The sequence below is a fragment of the Marmota marmota genome, unplaced genomic scaffold (genome assembly GCF_001458135.2).
Source record: "Marmota marmota marmota unplaced genomic scaffold, marMar, whole genome shotgun sequence".
Taxonomy (NCBI): Eukaryota; Metazoa; Chordata; class Mammalia; order Rodentia; family Sciuridae; genus Marmota; species Marmota marmota.
The window spans coordinates 7,802,483-7,817,530 of record NW_026000249.1 but is presented as its reverse complement, the minus strand read 5'-3'; the positions used below and the strand labels follow the sequence as shown (position 1 = coordinate 7,817,530).

General features: G+C 35.7%; 1 non-coding gene across 1 annotated transcript; it reads left to right on the top strand.

The window, feature by feature from the left end:
* Positions 1-206: 206 nt before the first annotated feature.
* Trnaa-agc lies at positions 207-278 on the top strand. Its single transcript has one exon. It is a non-coding gene; the product is annotated as a tRNA-Ala (tRNA).
* Positions 279-15,048: the final 14,770 nt, after the last annotated feature.

Below are 15,048 nucleotides of genomic sequence, written 5' to 3'. Positions count from 1 at the left end.
GTAATTTCTTACTTTTCTTGTGGAGAGCAGCCCTTTGCTGACTTTTGACTAGTGTAAGCTCTTGGATGAGACATCATCATGAACACAAATCATAAAAAATGCTGGTGAGGATGTGGGGGAAAGGAACACTGGTGGGAATGTAAATTGGTACAACCTCTATGGGAAATCAGTATGGAGATTCCTCAAAAGATTAGAAATGAGGGTCTGGGGATGTGGCTCAGTGGCAGAGTGCTTGCCTAGCATGCATGAGACCCTGGGTTCAATCCCCAGCACTGCCAAAAGAAAAAAAAAAAAAACTAAAAGACGAGGAATGGAACCACTATATGATCCAGCAATAACCACTTCTCAGCATTTTCCCCCTAAAAAGTCAGCATATTGTGCATATTCATGTTTACAATTCACAATGACCAAAGTTATGAAACCAGCCTAGATGTCCATCAACAGATAGAGGGATAAAGAAAATGTTATATATACAATGGAGTTTTATTCAGCCGTAAAGAACAACAAAATGATATCATTTGCAGGGAAATGGATGGAACTGGATAGCACAGTGTTGAGCGAAATAAGCCAGAAAGTCAAGGATTGTATGTTATCTCTCATATGTGGAATCTAGAGGGAAAAAGTATTTTATAAAAGGAACCTCAGGGGCTGGGTGTTGCTCAGTGGTAGAGCACTTGCCTGGTATGTGTGAGGCCCTGGGTTTTGTTCCCTGTACCACCAAAAAAAAAAAAAAAAGGAACCTCAGGAAAATAGAAGGGAGACCAGTAGAGTTGAGGAAGGAGATCAGGGTAAGGGAGATGGAGAAGAATAGGGCAGGTGCTAGGGAGTGAATTGATCAAATTATGTTATGTGCATGTACAAATAAGTAACAATGAATCCCACTATTATGTATATAATCATAATCACCAATTAAAATTTTTTTAAAGATTTAGTCAGTCTGTTTCCACAGTACACAACCTTAACAAATACAGCAGTTAGAGTACTATTATAATGGAAAAAAACAGAATATAAATATATATCACTTCAATAATTCTGTCTGAACAAGATCCCAGGTAGTATTCTACTGAGGGTTATTTATTTGGGAATTTTTCTGTTTTTGTTTGTTCGTTTGTTTTCGTATTGAGGATTGATTCCAGGGACACTTTACCACTGAGCTACATTCCTAGTCCTTTTTATTTTATTGTATTTTTTTGTTTTGAGACAGGGTCTCTCACTAAATTGCTAAGGCTGGCCTTGAACTTAGAATTATCCTGCCTCAGACTAATGAGTACCTGGGATTCCATGTGTATAACACCTAGCTCAGCTCTTTTTGATTTTTTAAATATAGGCACTATGTTATGTATAGCTATAAATTTACCTCTTAAAACCACCTTCATTGTGTCTCAGAGATCCTGATATATTGACTCTCTATTCTTCTTTGATTCTAAAAATTTTAAAATTTCTCCCTTATTTCCTCTATATCTAGTCATTGTTCAAAAGTGTATTATTCTTTCTCTATGTATTTATGTAATTCCTACATTTTTTCTTTCTGTTGATTTCTAATTTCATTCTATTATCATCTAATAAGATACAAGCAATTATATAATTTTTAGTATTTACTGAGACTTGTTTTGTATCCTAAAATATCTATTTTGGAGAAGTTTCCATAAGCAGCTGAGAAGAAAGTAAGTTGAACTATTGTTGGTTGAAATACTCTATAAATGTCTGTTAGTTCCCATTTGATTGATAATATTTTTTAGGCCTGAAGAGTCTTTACTGATTTTGTGTCTGGATTACCTATCTGTAAGAGAGATGTGATGAAATTGCCTAGTTTTATTGTATTGGGATCCATCTGAGTCTTTTTTCTCTTTGTTAAAATTTGTTCCATGGGTCTGGAGTTGTGGCTCAGTGGTAAAGCACTTGCCTAGCATGTATGAGGCACTGGGTTCAATTCTCAGCACCATATATAAACAAATAAAATAAAGGTCCATTGACAACTAAAAAAAAACAATAAAATTTTTTCTTTTTTTTTGTACATGACAGTAGAGTGTATATTGATGTATTATACACACATGGAGTATAATGTATTCTAATTGGGATCCCATTCTTGTGGTTTATAGGATGTGAAATTTCACTCGTGGTGAGAAATACTATATTCTTTTTCTCTTTGCAATGTTTCAGTACTTTTTTTTGCATTTTTATTTGTTCTTTTTAGTTTTACATGAAAGTAGCCATTTGAGTCTTTATATGAGTAGTATTTTTAATATAATTAGATGCACTGACATTTGGGGATTAGATACTGTCATTATTTCATGTTATTGGATTATTTCTTTTACCAGTATGAAGTGACCTTCTTTGTATCTTACGATTAATTTTGGCTTGAAGTCTTTTTTGTCAGATTTGAGAGTAGCTACACCTGCTTGCTTTCTGTCTCCATTTGTATGGAATATATTTTTCTATCCTTTCCCTGTGGGATAACTTTGAAACACCTGTGGATGCCTTTGCCTGTAAGATGAATCTCTTGCAAACAACATATATTTTGGTCTTGTTTTTTAATCTACTCTGTCCAGACTAGCTAAATTAAATAATAAAAATCATCTGACAATTAGCTCTTATATTTAAAGAAGTGAAAAATGACTGAGCTTCTTTTTAAAAAATTTTTATCTGTTCTTTTTTTCTATGACTGAGCTTCTGGTAGGCAGGATCCAGAGTGGCCCCAAACTTTTGAGAAAGATAAAGGATCTCAATTTGGGAGCTTGGGTTGTAGGTCTCTAACCCTGACTTTGCTATAACAGGGAATAGGGCAACTAAGTGCATTGTAAGACAGTTAGCCACCACAGTTTGTGTGAGGTTGTTATACTATTCTATTTTTAAAAATTGGAAACTATTTAAAAGGGGGGTAAAAAAGCTCTCATGATTAACATACCTTAAAAAACTATTTGTGGCCATTTACATTTTCTTTCAGTTTTCTGTTTCTTATGAGCATTTTAAACATTATGGTCTCTATATATAATTGCCTTCTAACATGATATGTATATATTTTTTCTCAAGATTCTATACTCTTCATAATCATTGCTCTTAGTAAGTTTAAGACAGTCCATTGAGTTAAGTATCCCAGTGTGTTTATCTAATCCCCTCTTTGTTTTTTGGTTTGAGGGTTTTGGGGAAATAGATCATCAATCACACTACAAAAAAATTTATCTTCATTTGGGTGACTTTTTTTTATAATTTAGATTATCTTCTTAGGTTCTTAGAAATTGAATTATTAGGTTAAAGTATTAACTTTATTTCTGACCCTTGATAAATATTAGTAGGTTAATCTTCCAGAGTTAAGTCCTTAGACCCACTGAGTGAGTTTCTAAGTAATCTCTCTTGCTGTATGTTGAATCTGGATGATTTAACAATTTATACAGCCACCTATTAAATGACAGATGTTCCAAGATAAAAATATGCTTGTTGACTTGTAAGAATATTTCTCTAATATGTTTTCATCAACAAATAATTCTGTATTTTATGCGAAATAGAACATTAAATTTTAATCACTATGAACTGTAAAGAAATGATGACAATTAAGATATAGAGTAAAATAAAAATAAGCTTAACTTGCTTCTTAAGATATCTAAATCTGCAGTTTGTTGACTTTTTTTGGAGTGGGGGTACTGGGAATTGAACTCAGGGGCACTCAACCACTGAGCCATATTCCCAGCCCTTTTTGTATTTTATTTAGACACAGGGTCTCACTGAGTTGCTTAGCGCCTTACCTTGCCATTGCTGAGGCTGGCTTTGAACTCGTGATCCTCCTGCCTCAGCCTCCTGAGCTGCTGGGTTTAAAGGCTTGCGTTCCTGTGCCTAGCTTATTTGTTTATTTTTATGTGGTGGTTTATTTTTATGTGGATCAAATCCAGTACCTCAAACATGCTAGGCAAGTGCTGTACCACTGAGCTACAGCCCTAGCCCAAGGCTTCAATTCTTTTAACCTCTCAAATGCTCGAGCCAAAAATTTTAGAAAAATCACTTTCTTTCAGAGCCTTTTAAAAGAAATGCAACCTAACATCTGCCATGGAAACTGACATTGTTTTCTTTTGCTTCTAGGATATTTTGGAAATCCATCTAGAAATATACAGATACCACATTCAGTAATGGAGGTGGCAAGAGCCAAGCCTCGCCCAGAGCTGTCAGCCAGATACCTTATTCGCAACCTGTTCACAGAAGAAGTGCTGATCAGAAGTAATGTGTATGGCAGTGTGGGGCATGGCATGTGTGCCCTTAACCCCAATAGGATTAATGCTCTCCGAGGTTAGTTACATGTAGAGTGTTAGAATAAATGTGAGTCACTTGTGTTAGAGAAGAAGGTCAGGAAGAATCCATTCAGTTTGTATATGTTTTAAAGAGAGATGGAGCTTGTCCAAAGTACCTCGTTAGGTAACAAAAGGTTCATGAATTGTATTTCTCTTTGCCTTTGTGTTCTTAGGGCTAATTGCCTTGCCTTAAATGGCTCTACTAGTACAGGAAAGGGGTTATTGACTTAATTCCCTGCTCTGGCTTGCCAGGGATGTAGATACTCAAACACCTTCATTAACTGGGGCTTAAGACTGAAGCTAGGGCTGGGAATGATACCTCAGTGGTACAGCACTTGCCTAGCACGTGCAAAAATGGGTGTGTGGTTTCCCTTCCCAGCACCACAAAAATGGGTGTGTGTGTGTGTCAAAGCTGAAAAGTTTCATCTTTATCAAATTACAGAAGTGTCAACAATACCACAATAGGCTAATTTGCTATTTTTTTCCTACTATATGTTAGCATAGTGTAGTCTCTGTGACATATATAAAAGAAGTAAGAAAGCTTCCAAAATCATTTCTGTGGAATCTTAAATTTGGACAAAACAGGAAGCAAAATATTTCTTATTTGTGTCACTGGTACCCAGCAAAGCATAGCTCTGAACCCCACCTGATCTCATTTGGTTCCTTCCTCATACCACACAATTTCATATCCAGCACATTGGAACAACACTGGTGTTTTATTCCAAAGAAACGTGGATTACAGCTCCTTTTGTTGTCATCTGACCTGTTTTTTTTTTAACCTTTAAAAAACTTAATGTTTGGCTGTGGCTGTGGCTCAGTGGTAAAGCACTTGCCTAGCACGTGTGAGGCACTGGGTTCAATCCTCAGCACCACATAAATAAATAAAATAAAGGTATTGTGTTCATCTACAACTAAAACAATATATTTTTAAAAAATTAATGCAACCCATAGTAAGAAATACATCTAACATGGTGACTCAGTACATATGTGTGTATATATGTGTGGTTTTTTTTTTAATGAAGCAAAAGTTTCAGAAGCAATACTTACTCTTTTCATGAGAGTTGCATTCCAGTGTTTTCTGTTCTATTACATTTCTTTAAAAAGCACTACTGTCATTGATTTTATAACTCAGTAATTGTTTACAACTTATAATTGAACATCACTGAGCTGACCTACCAGGAAAAAAATCCCAAATCCAGTTCCTCTTATCTTAAGGTAAAAAATGGGTTTTAGCTAATTTGGAAGTTAATGTGTTTATAGATGATATAGTGTCTTTCTAATTAAACATTTCTGGTACTGGAGATTAAACCTAGGTGTGGGTTAATTTTGAGACAGGGTCTTGCTGAATTGCTGAGGCTGGCCTCGAACTTGGGATCCTCCTGCTTAAGTTTCCTGAGTCTCTTTGATTACAGGCATGTGCCACTGCATTTGGAATCTAATTAAATATTTTTAATGTGAGGGAAAAGTGTGACTTTAAAAGTTCTTTAATATCTGTAATTTTTAAAAAAAAATTGATGAAAAACATTTCTTTGTGTATTTCATTTTATCTCTTATTGAATTTTATTAAAATCAAGATGTCTCCTGCAATAAAAAATATTCAGCAGGAATTTGACATACTGTTCACATAGGGCATATATTAGCAGATTTCCCATAAAAGTCAAAACTTCTATTGCTTTGTAGAAGGTCAGTCACGTGAGTTATTTCAGCAGAAAGAAAACAGTGGAGTCATTGTTGTCCCTAGGGGCAAAGCCAGTCCAAAAGATTGGAAGCAAACAAGAAAGCATATTTCACTTTAATATAAGTATAAAATGAACTTGGAGAACTGAAAGAGTCAGAACAAAGGTTGAGTGACCAGAGATGAGAAGAGATGCCTGCACTAGAGGAAGGCCTGAGCATATGGCTTCTGATGTAATCTATGAAAATATCACTTCATCATAAACTATTTCAAACACCCTGAGATGTACAGAGAAGAATGTAATAATATAATCAATCCTTGTGTACCCATTGCCAATATAGACATTTTTAAAATAATTAAGCTTTACTGATATAATTAAGACTCCAAGCCCATCATCCCTGTTCCTTCTCTTCCTCCCCAGAAGTAATCACAGCCCTGCAGTTGGAAATATCATTCTCATGCTACCTATGTTAATAGAGCCGTAAATGATATATAATATTTTGTATTTGTTTTGATGTATATAAGTAGAGATATACAGTATGTATTCTTTTGCATATTTTAAATCATTCAACATTTATGTTTTAGAGACCTGTTCATACATTTTAACTGATGATCAATATCCCATTGAGTGAATAAACCAATTTATTCTTCTATTCTAATAACATTTCTTATCCTAAGATTTTGATATCTTGGGGGAACATGGTAGTCAAAGGTAACTATGTCCACTAGTCATAGATTTTATATAAGGAACTGTGTCATGAGAGATTCAGTACCACCTGAGGACTCTAGAGAATAGTTGATATGGAGAAAGTTAGTAGGCTACAGATTTGCAATTGGGGAACAGCCCTCACTCCTTCCATGTCTGTATGATAGAACTGTAAAATCTTAGCAATAAGTGCTTTATAGGCCCTTTAATACTACATCCCTCTCAGAGCAGGAATTCCCATCTTAGCTTTGACATCATCTACCCTGGGCTTAAATTCTTGCATTGATGAGGTGCCTTCTTTCTCAATTCACTACACTTCAAAAGAGTTTCAATTTATAGGAAAGTTCTTCCTTATAGTGATGCAAAATGTTCCTTCCTATAAGTCACACACATGCCCTAGATATCGCTTCCAGAGCTCAGTAAAGTCAATCAAGTCACTTCACAAGCTGGGCCTTCAAGTAGTTAAAGACAGCTATTACTTCCTGCTGGAGTGTTGGGAGATAATATCCCCTCCCCCTTCATGCTCCTTCAAGTTCAAAACAAAGTGAGAGACAGATACTTGAATCAAGCAGGTGAAGATAAAAATAGCAGCTTATATGATTTTCGAGTCTTGATTCTTGAATCATACAAGTCCAATTCTTCTAGACTTTCCAATGTGGAGATCTCTCCACATGGAATCATGAAGGTTGGAGAGGAGGTATTCTACTTAATCTTTTCCTTCTTAAGTCTTATGCCTTTATCACTATTTCCTTCTGTAATTCTTTACCTAAATGTTTTCCTGATTCTTCATGATCAGATTCAGTAACAGCCTTCAAATGTGCTCAAATCTACCCAGAAACAGTAGCATTATTACCTATGAATCTTAAAATGGCATTTGTTAACTTTTAAATTTATGGTCACCTAAGACCCCTAGGTCTTTTTTTTTTTTTTCTAAATAACGACATTTACTTAGTATTTATATTGTTAGTATTTAGGCTGTTACCATTTCCACTATTTCTATGTTTAACCTAAGTATAGTATTTCAAAGTTATTTCTCTTACCCTTTGTTCAATTAGGTCAGCTTAGGTCAGCATTCCCCAAACTGTGTTTCCTAAAGACAGCTGCATGTTAATGGGTGTTTCAAGAATAAAGTGCTTTTTAGTTAGATGGTCAGGAAAGACTTTAAACTGGCAAACTCCCCAAGGATTTAGTGGACCCTCAGTTTTTGTTTTTTTTTTTTTTAATCCGGGATTGAATTCAGGGGCACTCAACCACTGAGCCACATCCTCAGCCCAATTTTGTATTTTATGTAGAGACAGGGTCTCACTGAATTGCTTAGTGCCTTGCTTTTGCTGAGGCTGGTTTTGAGCTCCCATCCACCTGCGTCAGCCTCCTGAGCTGCTGGGATTACAGGCATGTGCTACCGCTCCTGCTGGGCCCTCAGTTTTAAAGCATATTTTAAATTCCGTTGGCTGTCAAGCCCAGCAGGTCTCCCCAGTCCTGGCCCTCTGTTGTTTTATGCACTGACACCTCCCTCATTTGTGTGCCCCAGCAGCACAGCTGCACCTATAACCTTTCAATCAGTGAAAGTTGCTGCTGTGAGGCATCTTGACTGTGATTTTCCAGAACATTTAATGTGCTCATGGGCAGTGTAAATCCCCAAGTGGGGACTAACTCCAAAGCATCACATTCCCCGTTTGCCCAATCAGAACCTTTTCCCCAAGAAACTTCTTTTTAGGACTTGTGTTTCAGAGAACACATTTTGGGAAACAGCAACCCATTTTGGCCCTTTGCCACCTGTAGTGAGCTTTGCAAGTGCTGTATTTGTCTTCCAGTGTGTAAATTATCCATCCCAACTTTGCTGTCATAGGCACATGGGATAAGCCTTTCCCTAATGAGCCTGATACCGAATCCAGTGACCTTCCAGCAAATCTTCTTTCAGGCTACTATTGACCTATCAGATAGTCCTTTGGGTATGAAAGCCTTTTATTAAATTTGACACATGCCTTGCTAAAAAATTGGGATATGCTGTCTTAATGCATTGTTCTGATTTAGCAGCCAATTAATCTTATTGAAAACCAATTGAGATTTATGTCACCAACTAATGCCAACCTGTAGAGATCACCGGATTCTATCCTAAGTGCTTAAAGGCACTGAGGTAATTATCTAAAAATATCTAGGGCAACTCTGTTCTTCTAAATAAGCACCTCTTTTGTCTTTCCCTTTGTCTGTCCTCCCACTTATCTCTAAGAGTGCTCCTTGAATTGTATCACTCTCTCACCTTCTCTTATTCAAGTCTTCCTCTAATTGCAAGATTCCAAAAGCCTTATTCTTTTTGTCGGAGATAAATCTAGCAGTAGCAAAAAAGTTAGCAGTTACAACTTCTTGTGTCTCCAAGACTGAAGACACCACAGCCTCTTGTGCATTACAAAGGCTTATAATACCTTTATTTGAGAAAATGGATATGTTTGATATATTTAAGAATAAGGGCCAAACACTGTGGTGTATGCCTGTAATCACAGTGGCTTGGGAGGCTGAGGCAGGAGGATCTTGAGTTGAGAGTCTGCCGCAGCAACTTAGCAAGGCACTAATAAGCAACTTAGTGAGACCCTGTCTCAAAATTAAAAAAGGGCTGGGGATGTGGCTCAGTAGTTAAGTACAACTGGGTTAAATCCGCAGTTTAAAAAATAAAAATTAAAAAAAAAAAAAGAATAAAACGTTGATCTTGGGTACTTAAAGCAGTAGAAGATTTCTATTTGTGTAGGTAGAGCAAGATCATGGGAGATTATTGTAAATGTACTTTAAGGATAGTACTATTTTGTATTATCCCTTTAGATTAGAAGATTTGTTCAGCTTACTTAATAATGGTTGTAGTCCATTTGATTTAATTAGTGAAAGTCTTAAAGACCCTAGGCTGGGGATAGCTCATTGGTAAAGTGCATTCTTAGCAAGCATGAAATCCTGAGTTTGACCCCCAACACAAGAAAAGCAGAAGAATTAAGGGTGAATAAATGAATGAATTAATTTCTCTGAGCAGTGATTTTTAAATAATTGTTCTGTTTTGGAATTTTACCACCAGAGTTTCTCCAGGACAACTATAAGACATGTGATCTATCGGAAACTGGATATGATTGGAAGCTGTGTGTGACAGCCATCAACAGCTATATCCGAAGTCTTAGACATGACTTCAAGAAATCCACGGCCAAATCACAGAAGTTTCCAGCAGTGGCTTCTTCCACAGAGTCAGAGCAAAGAGATTCTGACCTCACCGACTCAAGCACTTAAACATCAACCATCCCACTTTGTTTAAAATGTTAGATCTTTCTATAAGTTCCCCAAGTTATAATTCCCAAATTAGCCTATTATAGCAACAAAGTAGTTTTGCATTTATCCCTGAAGAAATGGCCAAGCTTTTTTTTTTTTTTTTTCTGCCTGCAAGGGTTGCTGAATTGCAGTAGGAAGATATGAATGTTTTGTCTCCGGACAAAGTGATTGGCAATATGCTGCCACAAATCTCTGATTGAGGGAATAGTAGGAAACTTTTCCCTAAAAATCATTCTCTTTGCTGTTTGAATGCACAACAATAATAATATGCTTTAGCACTTAATGATAGGCAAAATCTGAGCATTAGTAAAGCACATATAGATAGATAGGTAGGGAGCTATAGTTGGAGGTGTAAATCACAATTTGCTTAGTAAGTTTTTTGTAGTAGACATTCCGTATTTGCCAAGTGAGTTGAAACTACAGAGCTTAGGTGTGAACTCTGCTGATTTAGAAGGGAGATATGGTTTTCATATGTACAAAACACCCAAAGTGGCTTTCTTATATATCCATCAAAATCCTAGGATTGGTATCACATTTGTTTGACCTAAGCCTTCCAGAGAGAAGACCCATGTTCTTTTGATTTACTTTTAATAAGAATAACATTCTTTTAATTATCATTGTTTTTTGTCAAAGAAGTTCACTCAAGGTGGGACTCTCTGTCTCCTCCTAAGTGATTTTAATTTAAGAATATATCACTATGAACAATAAAAATATAACCAAATTCAGACACTGACATTATTCTTCGTTTTCAAAGTGTCTGGGTGAAGGTTTTCATGTGTTTGTCATGTTTTACTGATAGATTCTACTATTTGGAGTGCATATATCTTTAAATTTTAACAATGTTTAAATGAAAGAAAATATTGATCAGAAATTTAATTAGATAAAAGTGATCTTAAAGGATATTGGTGGGACTATTGGAAATTTTTTAAAATTTCATTTTGCTCATGAAGGACTTTATTTTTAACCTAAATCCCTTATTTTGAAGAAAATTCTTTTTAAATTTTGAAATAGGGTCTTGCTAAATTGCTGAGGGTCTCGCTAAGTTGATGAGGCTGGCCTTGAACTTTCGATCCTCTGCCTTGGCTCTCCAACTCTTTGGAATTATAGGTGTGTGCCACTGCACTTGGCCCTAAGAAAATTCTGGAATGTCATAGTCATAGGAAATATGTGTAATTTCATTGTTTAAGAAATATTTTGTCAATTGTAATGCTATCTTGAATCTTTCAGCCTAACAAGCAATTTTTTTCCTTGTAAGACTTAAACTAACTGACCTTAAGTAACTTCAGTTTTCTGATAAAATAGAGAAAGCAATTCAATAGAAATCATGTCCGCCAGTCACTCGGTCACATACTATAATTTGTGGGAAAATTGACATCTTATTTTTGTGATGTGAGATATTTTAAGATGCTTTTATGTGACTGATTTATAGAATGTGCTTTCCTATGATACATCTTTTGAAGATTAAATTCAATTTTTAGAATATTTTAGTGAAATACAGGATAACTTTATGAAGATAAGATATAAAAGAATTATTTTAGGAGCCTGGGGAGATAGCTCAGTAGTATAGCACATACTTAGCATGAACAAGGCCCTGGATTCAATCCCAGCACCCCCCCACCAGAAGAAAAGATTTATTTTTAAGGGTTTGTTCTCCCTTTTTTTCCCCCAGTGGTGGGGATATAAAGTTATTATTTATCAATTAAAAGTAAAATTAAGGAAAGTAAAATTATTCATTTGGCAAGAATAAATTTCAAATTGTAAGTTCAGATTTCAAATTGAAGTTGTATTTTTTGGTAGCTGAAGTATTCCTCAGACTAGAAGCAAAGCCACAAAAACAAAATTTTACATTTGCAAACATATTTCAAGATTTATGTGATTAGCTCTATTGTGGTGACTGCTCGTGTAAGTTACTTAGAGCAGCCCTGTCCAATAGAACTTTACACAAAAATGGAAACATATAACGAGAAACTTAAAAATAAAATAAATTTACATTATACAGTGTGGTAGTCAGCAGGCACATGCAGCTATTGAGCACCTGAGACGTGGCTGATGAGAGGAACTAAGTTTAAAGTTTTATCCCATTTAACTAACTGAAGTTTAAAATTAAATACACAATAAATTTACAATTAAAAAGTGGCTGTGTTGAATGGCACAGTTTAGAATACCCTTTATTTTAGTTTTTAAAAATTATTTTTGTGATACTGGGGTGGAACCCAGGGCCTTGCATATTCTAGGCAAGCACTGTATCACTGAGCTATATTCCTAATCCCAATAGTGCCCTTTATTTGGAAAAAAAAGTGTTCAAAACAGTTCCCATGATTTGAAACATAATGATCACATAACATCTTTTAAAATGACATTTGATTGAGCAAAACAAATTTCATAATGATATTTTCATTTTATTTTAAATCAAATTGGACTCTCAATGTCTTCAAAAATTTTTAGGTTAATCCTGTTATTGTGTTAGCCCAATAAATGTCTGTTAATATGACTTGCTTTTGATGAATACACTTATCTTCAACATTTGTCTTTCAAATAAATATCATCAATAAACATTTGAATTGCTCTTTCTACTGATGCTTCAGTTTTTTTTTTAAATGAGCTCATTTTACGGAAGCTTTACGAATGTTATCTACAGTGTTTTATATTAATAACATTTTCAGCCAATTTCATAGATGTGATACTAGCTAGAATGTTTGCTTTCTTTCTTGATAAGCAAGAACAAGCAAATTTTCATGACCTTTTATACTATGCTGAAAAATAATCTGCCCATCTCCTGTGAGATGGACCAATTGGTAATCTCAAGGAATTAGTTAACCCATTAAGTCTCAAGTTTTTGATTCTGTGAATATATCAACAAAATCAACACAGGTACATAAATATTGCTAATCATTCTAGAGCTTATGTATGTTATTAATTAATATATATATATATAAATACATTCTTATTATAATATTATTTCATAGTGTATAATTGTCTATTATATACTATAAGTTTTTATAGGTGTTCCACATCTGGAAGGATGGGACTAAATGGGGTTTAAAATTATTTGGAAGGTCACTGGGTGACAGATACAAATCTCAGTGTACAGACACAGGTGGGCTGGAAGTATAACTTTAGTTTTCTGTAACAACTTAATTTCTATTTTGAGGATCCATGCACTGGGAGTAGAAACTTAACCTTGGTCATTTGAGGCTTTTGATTTCTCTTGGAAGACAAGGAAACAACCTATGGCATGGATGGAGGTAGGTTTGGTAGAATAGCAATGGATGAGTGATTTCATATTATTCTCCATACTTGCTTCGAAGTTTTAGGAATCTTATACAATGCCAAACTGTGTAGAGGTTTTAGAGTCAGATTCTTATCATTTTCCTTAGCCATCACCAGCTGAGATGTACCTTTGTCCCATGTGGTCTTTAGCCACTCACCCAAAGCCATTCTTATATTCCTGGCCTGAGCCATTTGGATTGAGTGGCTTTCATCTCTGTTCCTTCCAAGATCCCCTCAGGCTCATTGGAATCATTTTGCTGTTGCTTCATTATATTTCAAGAAATGGGTTTTGTGCCATTCTCTATATATTTCCACACAGGACTGGCTACATAATTTGCAGGCCCAGTACGAAATGGTTAATTTTCTCTTGATATTATTTAAATGTTTCTTTTTTCACTTTTTACTTGGGAATAAGTTTGTACTTAAAGAATAGTTGCAGACATGGTACAGAGAGTTCCCATATACACTTCATTCAGCTTTCCCTGATGTTACCAACTTATATAACCATGGCACAATGATCAGCACTCAGAACTTAAACTTGGGTACAATACTGTTAACTCTAGACTACCTTTGTGTTTCACCAGGTTTTCTACTAACATTCCTTTTCTGCTTCTAGTATTCAATCCAAAATTCGATGTGGCATTTAGTTGTCATGTCTCCTCAGACTCCCCAAATCTGATAGTTCCTTGGTTTTTCCTAACCTTGACAGTTCAGAAGAATACGGATTAGTTTTTCTGTAGAATGTCCCTTCATTTGGGTTCATCCTTTTTCTCTTGATTAGATTGTGGAGATGCATTCTTAGAAAGAACCCCCAAGAGATGGTGTGCTTTTCTCAGTATTACAATTATTTAATAGAACAGTTAATGAGAAAGTTTAGTAGTTTTTACAAAATCATAGTCACTAGCACTAAAGCCAGGACTAGACCTCAAGTGTCACTTTTATGCTAGGATTATCCATTGGTTAGGGTAATTAATTATAGGTTAGGTTACCACTAACCAATAAGTCCCTTTGTACATTTTCCAGTACCAATGAATTATTCAGCAGCTGTCTTCTAGGACTGTGACTTCTTTGGCTGCAGTACAACAGATTTGGTTGCAGCAAGGCAAGGCTGGGCAGTAGACAGAAATTCTGGAGGAAATAAAGGGGTTTTAGACACTATGAAGTTAAGTGCTTGCTCAGTATCCCTGCTGCTTTCTGAATGGTGATGATAGTCACCACTTATTAAGCCCTGCTGTGTGCAGGCACTGGGTTTTCTGTGGGGGCTGGTCTACCTGACCTTAACTCAGCATTATCACTCTTCCCTTCTGGAATCTCTGCTTTGCAGATGAAAAGATGAGAAGCACATTCCTCCAGGTCCATCTCAGTAGAGTTCTTGTTTAAACAAGTTTGCAATGAGAGAAACCTGCATGAAATTTGAAGGCAGAAAAGATAAAGCCATTTTTTTTCCCAAAGCCAGACCCATGGGCAGATTGTGAGATTCATGGAAACTTCCTGAGGAGCTTATGGGAATCACATTTCACAGTTGTGCATAGGGGTAGAGATAGGGGGAGGGAATTTTCAGAGATTTTTGAGATCTTCAGCGGCTTTCGCGGAAGTTTTTGAGGGTTTTTCACCTTGGTGCTGCAAGCTGTCTCCACCGTCTATTTCCTTCATCTGTGGTGAAGTTTTTACAAAATCATAAGGTCAAAATCTTTGACCTTATCCTTCCTATCCCTTAACAGTCCTGCAAACAGCTAATTCCTTTGCTAAAACCTTTTATACCTGGTATGCCTAGCATGGCTTCTGTTTTCCCAACTTGTGGGAAGCCTTCTGTAAAT